Below are 7,018 nucleotides of genomic sequence, written 5' to 3' on the forward strand. Positions count from 1 at the left end.
ATGTTAATTTCATCAATTCTTAATACCATGGATGGATATTCTCTCATGAGGCTAGATTGATCAATGTACACCTCCGGTATATATTTGGCATCTGTATGCTTGGAATACTACTGCTTTCCATCCTTGCATATAACTTTGAACCCAAATTTATGAACCTGCCCCCGCTGAAGTGGTGGGGCCCTAGGCACCCTAGTCAGTTGACCTTCAGATGGTCTGCTCCTCTTCCTAGCAGGTGTAGAAGGTCCCGCCTTTGACTGGTTGTGGTGCCATAATTCCTGTAATACAGAAGATGCAACAAAAATTTGAGTATTTTAAGCTTGGGACTAGCTAAACTAAGTGTGCATTACAGATGACTTTCCACCCCATACTCATTTGTTAGCTAAACACATGCATCAACATCCAAGGTACTCAGACTTTCTTTTTGTTGGTCTTATTATCACATTTAAAGACATGATATTACTCTTTGGGACTCTTTATCCTTAATCATTTTCTTAGCACACAACACCGTCTCATCTATTCCCATCTAATTACTCACTAAGATACTATGAACGAGATCATGTTGCTACAAAATCACGTATCAAAGGAGTATTTTCCTAGAATTCGACTAAATCAACTAACATCAAACAATAAGGGTTTATGTACAGTGGACAGTAGGAGCATAATCAACATGGTTTCATTCGAAATGAAATTACCCCCAACTTTCTAAACCTTCTTTCTTCACACATCTAGCTACAATGCCCCTACGCTTCCTAACCTCGTAACTAATATTTGAAAAATACTTTCCCCAAATACCAACTACATATAACCATTCAATTATCATAGAATCAATTTAGAATTATGAAGACTAGATTAAGATGTCACAAATATTGCAAGACAAAATATCATGGGCAATGCTAAAATTTACAACTACTATATAGGGATATTGCCCAAAAATGCTAGCCAACAACACAAGATACAAAAAAAAAGACAAACAATTTAAATTTAAATTTAAAGCACATACCTCAAAAGTTGAGAGAAAGATGAAAGTTTTAGGGAAATTTTAGATGATTAGTAGGAGGGAAGGGTGAGAAGATGGCGCTTGTGGAGGAAATAAGAGGGTTCAGGGTTTTGAGGGGGTATTTATAGAGGGGTGGGTCAGGTTAGCTTTAATTTAGTATTGATGCCCAATTTTAACCCTCTTCGCGATGCGGTAGGAGTACGTAGACCTACTGAGGAATGCCAATTTACATTTAACTAACCTCCGTGATGCGCTAAATTTTGAGATAAGTCACTGTAAATTGATAATTGTCAATTTTCCAAGTGACGCATTGCGCTGAAAATCGTGATAGGCTACTAGAATTTGACAATTGTCAAATCACACTTTTCCGCATCACGATGGAAATCACGGATCCTTACTGGAATTTGATAACTATCAAACTACCCATTTCCTCTTCATGCCATTCTTTAAAATCGAATTTTGTTGTGTAATTTTTCTCTTTTCTTACCTAAGAAAATCCCCACTTACACATATCATTTTGCAAACCTGATTGCTTTCCTCAATTGTGGTAATCTCCTCATTTTCACTTTGCAATTCCCTGCAATCTCAAACAAAAACAACAAATATCATAAGTAAACGTGGGTTGCCTCCCACTAAGCGCCTTAGTTTTGGTCGTGGCACGACTCATATTTTTGTATTTTTTTTTTCATTTTGATTTTACAATCTAAAAATTAAACTACCTATTACAATAAATGTCTGGGTTGCCTCCCATATAGCGCCTTATTTTATGTTGTGGCATGACTCAGCTCATCATCACTCATCAACAAAAGTGATAGATTCCTTGTGCTTATCCGAATGATCCACCCAATAATGCTTTACATGTTGTCCATTCACAAGGAACTTCTCTGTCTTCTCTTTATTCCACAACTCCACAACTCCATGGGGTGTCATACGCACCACCTCAAAAGGTCCAGACGATTTCGATCATAATTTATCCATAAATAACTTAAGTCGTGAATCAAACAACATAAGTTGTCCGGGTTCAAATTCCCTAGCTTGAATTTGCTTGTCATTCTATCTTTTGGTCTTTTCCTTGTAGAGATTGGCATTTTCATAGGCGTGGAGTCTAAACTCATCAATTTCATTCAGTTGCAATAACCTTCTTTTCCCCGCGGCAGTCATCTCAAAGTTCAGCTTCTTCACTGCCCAATATGCTTAGTATTCCAATTCTACAGGAAGATGACACACCTTACCATACACCAAGTGATATAGAGATGTCCCAGTGGACGTCTTGTATGCTATTCGATATGCCCAAAGTACATCATCTAGCTTCTCCGCCGAATCTTTTCTCTGCCCGTTCACGGTCTTCTAAAGTATTTGCTTAATTTCCCAATTGGATACCTCTACTTGTCCACTCATTTGAGGATGGTATGCAGTGGCAACCTTATACCTAACACCATACTTAGCAAAAAGATTTTTAACCCAGGTGTTGATAAAGTGCGTACCTCCATCACTAAATATTGCTCTTGGCGTACCAAATCTGGAAAATATGTTCTTCTTCATAAACTTCAGTACCACTCTTGCATCATTAGTTGGACTAGCCATAGCCTCCACCCATTTAGAGACATAGTCAACCGCTACAAGAATATACAAATTACCTTTTGAAGGTGGGAATGGGCCCATGAAATCGATCCCCCAAACATCAAAGACTTTTACTTCTAAAATATTATTGAGGGGCATCTCATGATGCCTAGATATAGTACCCAACCTTTGACATTAATCACAATTCTTTACAAAAGCCACTGCATCTCTAAATAGAGTAGGCCAAAAAAAACCTGATTAGAACATTTTTCTTGCAGTTCTCTCACCCCCATGATGTCCACCATATGGAGATAAATGGGATTCTTGTAACACCTTTGAAAATTCAGCCTATGGGATACATCTATGAATAACTCCATCTGGACCATGCTTGAAAAGGTATGGTTCGTCCCAAATGTAAGCACGAGAATCATGGAGTAATTTCTTTCTTTGTTTTGTGGTGGCCTCGGGAGGATACACCTCACAAACTATCAAGTTCATAATGTCAGCATACCATGGTAACTCAACTTCATCTAATGACAACAACTTCTCATAAAAAAAGTCTTCTTTAATACTCAAAAAGTCATCCACAATATGGTCTCAATTTTCCAGTCGTGACAAGTGATTAGTAACTTGATTTTCAGCTCCATTTCTATCTCGCACCTTAAGATTAAATTCTTGAAGTAGAAGAATCCACCTAATTAGTCATAGCTTCGCTTTCTTTTTATTTACAAGATACTTAATGACAGCATGGTCTGTATAAACAATGACCTTGGTACCAACTAAGTAAGATCGAAACTTGTTGAATGCATATACCATGACCAACATCTCTTTCTCTATAATTGTGTAGTTAACTTGAGCATCATTCAGCACCTTACTAGCATAGTAGATCGATCGAAATACCTTCTCTTTTCTCTAACCCAACACTGCTCCCACAACAATGTAACTAGCATCACACATCAACTCAAAAGGTAACTCCCAATCTGGAGCGATCAAAATAGGTGCTTCTGTCTACTTCTTCTTAAGATTTTCAAAAGCTTTATGGCAATCAGCCCCGAACTCAAACTTGGATTCTTTCTCTAACAATTTGCACATGGGACTTGCAATCTTTGAGAAATCTTGAATGAATCATATATAGAACCCAGCATGTCCCAAAAAACTCTGCACTCCTTTGACTGTGACTTGATAAGGCAACTTTTTAATCACTTCAACCTTTGCTTTGTCCACTTCTAGCCCTTTTCACGACACTTTATGGCCTAAGACAATTCCTTTCATAACCATAAAATGGCATTTTTCCTAATTCAACACCAAGTTTGTTTCTTCGCATCGAGCTAGAACTTTGTCGAGATTTTGCAAACACTTTTCAAATGAATTACCATACACAGAGAAATTATCCATGAATACCTCCATAAATTCTTCCACCATGTCTAAAAATATCGCCATCATACACCTCTGAAATGTAGCAGGTACATTGCATAAGCCGAAGGGTATGCGTCTGAACGCATATATACCGTATGAAAAAGTGAACATGGTCTTCTCTTGGTCTTTCGGTTCTATGCTTATCTAATTGTAGTAAGAGTACCCATCCAGAAAACAATAATATTTTTGCCCGACCAATCTATCCAACATTTGGTCAATAAAGGAAATTAGATAGTGATCTTTACGAGTTACTTCATTCAACATTCGATAATCTATACATATTCTCCAACCGGTCACTGTACGTATGGGAACTAACTCATTATTATCATTGGTTATTACTATCATTCCTTTCTTTTTTGGTACAAGTACACCGGACTCACCCATTTGCTATCAAAAATTCGATAAACAATACCACTATTAAACTACTTAATCACTTCTTTCCTGACCACCTCCTTCATCACAGGATTCAATCTTCGTTGTTGTTGCACTCTAGGTCTCTACCCCTCTTCCATATAAATATTGTGCATGAAAAATGCTAGAATAATTCCTAAAATATCAAACATCTACGAGCCAATTGCCTTCTTTCTCCTCTTGAGAATTGCTATAGCTTCCTTTACCTGTACATCTGATAATCCTGCAGATAAAATAATTGGTAAGGTATCTTGATCACTAAGAAAAACATATTGTAAGTGAGGAGGAAGAACCTTAAGCTCCAAGTTAAGAGCTTCTTCGACTGAAATCCTGGGTGGTGGACCGATTGGTCTATTCAAAGGCTCAATCAACACTTTGTTTGTCTTAATTACGGCCAAATTCATAACCTGGATTGACTCCATTTCTTCCACATCTCCATATAGATTATAACCCATCAAAGCTCGCTCTAATGGATCATCAGACAAAAGCAACTGCCAATCTGAATCAAGATTAATAACCGATATAGAAGATAACTTCTCATATATGGATGGCAGTTTCAATGCTCTGTACACATCAAAAACCTCTATTTTATTGTGTGCTTACATTGTCATTTTTCCAGCTGCCACATTAATGAGTGACTGTCCTGTTGCTAAGAATGATCATCTCAAAATAAATGGAACAACTGGATCAGCCTCAAAGTCAAGAATCACAAAATCCACCGAAAAGATTAAAGATCCCACTTGCACTAACATATCTTTAATAATACCATCTGGTCTAGCAAGTGACCTATCTGCCAATTGCAACACAATAGTCGTGGGTTTGGGACTCCTAAGACCCATCTTTCGGTACCATGACATGGGCATGAGATTTATGCTAGCACCCAAGTCACACAATCCACGTGCACAAATAGTCTGACCAATGGTAATCTACAAGGTGAAACTACCTGGATCCTTCAACTTTGTGGGCAGTTTATGTCAAATTTTAAAGGTGCACTCTTGAGTAAGTGAAACTATCGCATATTTAGTCAAACGGTTCTTATTTGCAACAATATCCTTCAAGTATTTAGCATATTTTGGCACACTATGCAGAATTTCAACAAGAGGAAGGTTTACTTGAACTTGTTTCGGAAGATCTAGAAACTTCTTAAAATTGGCTTCCTTTTGATGCTTCCTTTCCCTTTAAGAAAAGGGTAAGGGGATAGTCTTCTTCTCCACACGAATCTTTTCACTTGCCTCTTTTTCCTTGACTTCTACTTCTGTATTCTCTTACAAAATTTCATTAGTGACTGGGAGATTGTCCTACTTCTGAATCATCTCTTTAGTTTGCAGCCCACTCCTTGTTATAATCGCATTCACCTATTTAGGATTAGCCTCAGTGTCACTAGGCAATTCTCCTTGTGGCCTTGTATTCTACGATCCTGTAATTTGACCCAACTATAATTCCAGATTTCTTGTGAGTAGTTGTTGACTCTTCAACTCAGCTGCAAACTATGCTTGTTGAGCCATAAATTGCTTAATCAACTCCTCCACATTACTATTTTGAGAATTCACCTGATTATTCTGAACCGATTGTGGATTTGATTGCACTAGTCCCTTGTACTAATTTGTATTCTGTGCTTGATGTCCACCCTATGAGAAATTAGGATGGTTCCTCCAATTTGGATTATACGTACTACCAAAATTCTGTTGACCCTGATGATTTGCATTCCCCACATAGTTGACTGAATCTGGATTAATAGAACATGCATCTGCTTTACGCTCACAACTTCTGCAAACCTTACACCACGAATATACCTATTAAACTGCATTGCTGTGGTTGTTGGTTGTGTTGTACCCAACTTTAAGTTGTTGAGCTGAGTAGTCATATTATTCTATATTACTGCAATTTATGCTTGTAATGTAGTGAACTGATCAATCTCCAAAACCCCTACAACCTTCTTGGGAGCATTCCTTGAGTCTGTATGCCAATCAGGATTCCCTTATGCGATTCAATTCAGCAAGGTATACAGTTCTTCATATGTTTTCTCCAAAGCTTGGCCCCCTAGTACTGAATCTAAGAGAATCTTCGTATTAGACTCAAGGCCTTCTATAAATGTGTGCACTAAAACATTATTCGATTGATGGTCATGAGGACAATTTTTGAGCATGCCTTTGAATCTCTCCCAAGCTTCGTTAAGATTTTCTCCATCTTTTTGTCTGAAACTCAATATCTCACTCCTCAATCATGCAATCTTCTGGGATGGAAAGAATTGAATGAGGAACTTCTGAGCACAATCTTCCCATAAAGTGATGGAGTGATGTGGTTTAGCATGTAACCATCTCTTTGATTCCCTCATTAGAGAAAAGGGAAAGAGTGTTAATTTGATATAATAAGCATTCACATCTTCAGGAATATATATATCGCTTATTTCCAGGAATGTTTGTAAGTGCTGCTGTGGATCCTCGTGTAAAAGTCCATGAAATTCCCCCACATATTTCAATAATTGCACCATATTTTGTTTCATTTCCCACTGACCTCCTGGTTCAGGATTTCGAATGTTGTTATTTACATAGTTCGTAAGTGGAATTGCTACCTTACGAACAGGTCTTGTGGCTTGTTGAACAGGAACAACTGGAATAAAAGGAGATGGAATAT

At 37.7% G+C, this 7,018-nt stretch overlaps 1 non-coding gene across 1 annotated transcript; it reads left to right on the forward strand.

Moving 5' to 3' along the window:
• The first annotated feature begins 6,501 nt into the window (after positions 1-6,501).
• Positions 6,502-6,608, forward strand: LOC124889196. The gene has a single exon (XR_007047805.1). It is a non-coding gene; the product is annotated as a small nucleolar RNA R71 (small nucleolar RNA).
• The last annotated feature ends 410 nt before the right edge of the window (positions 6,609-7,018 follow it).

Source organism: Capsicum annuum, chromosome 11 (assembly GCF_002878395.1).
Source record: "Capsicum annuum cultivar UCD-10X-F1 chromosome 11, UCD10Xv1.1, whole genome shotgun sequence".
Lineage (NCBI taxonomy): Eukaryota > Viridiplantae > Streptophyta > Magnoliopsida > Solanales > Solanaceae > Capsicum > Capsicum annuum.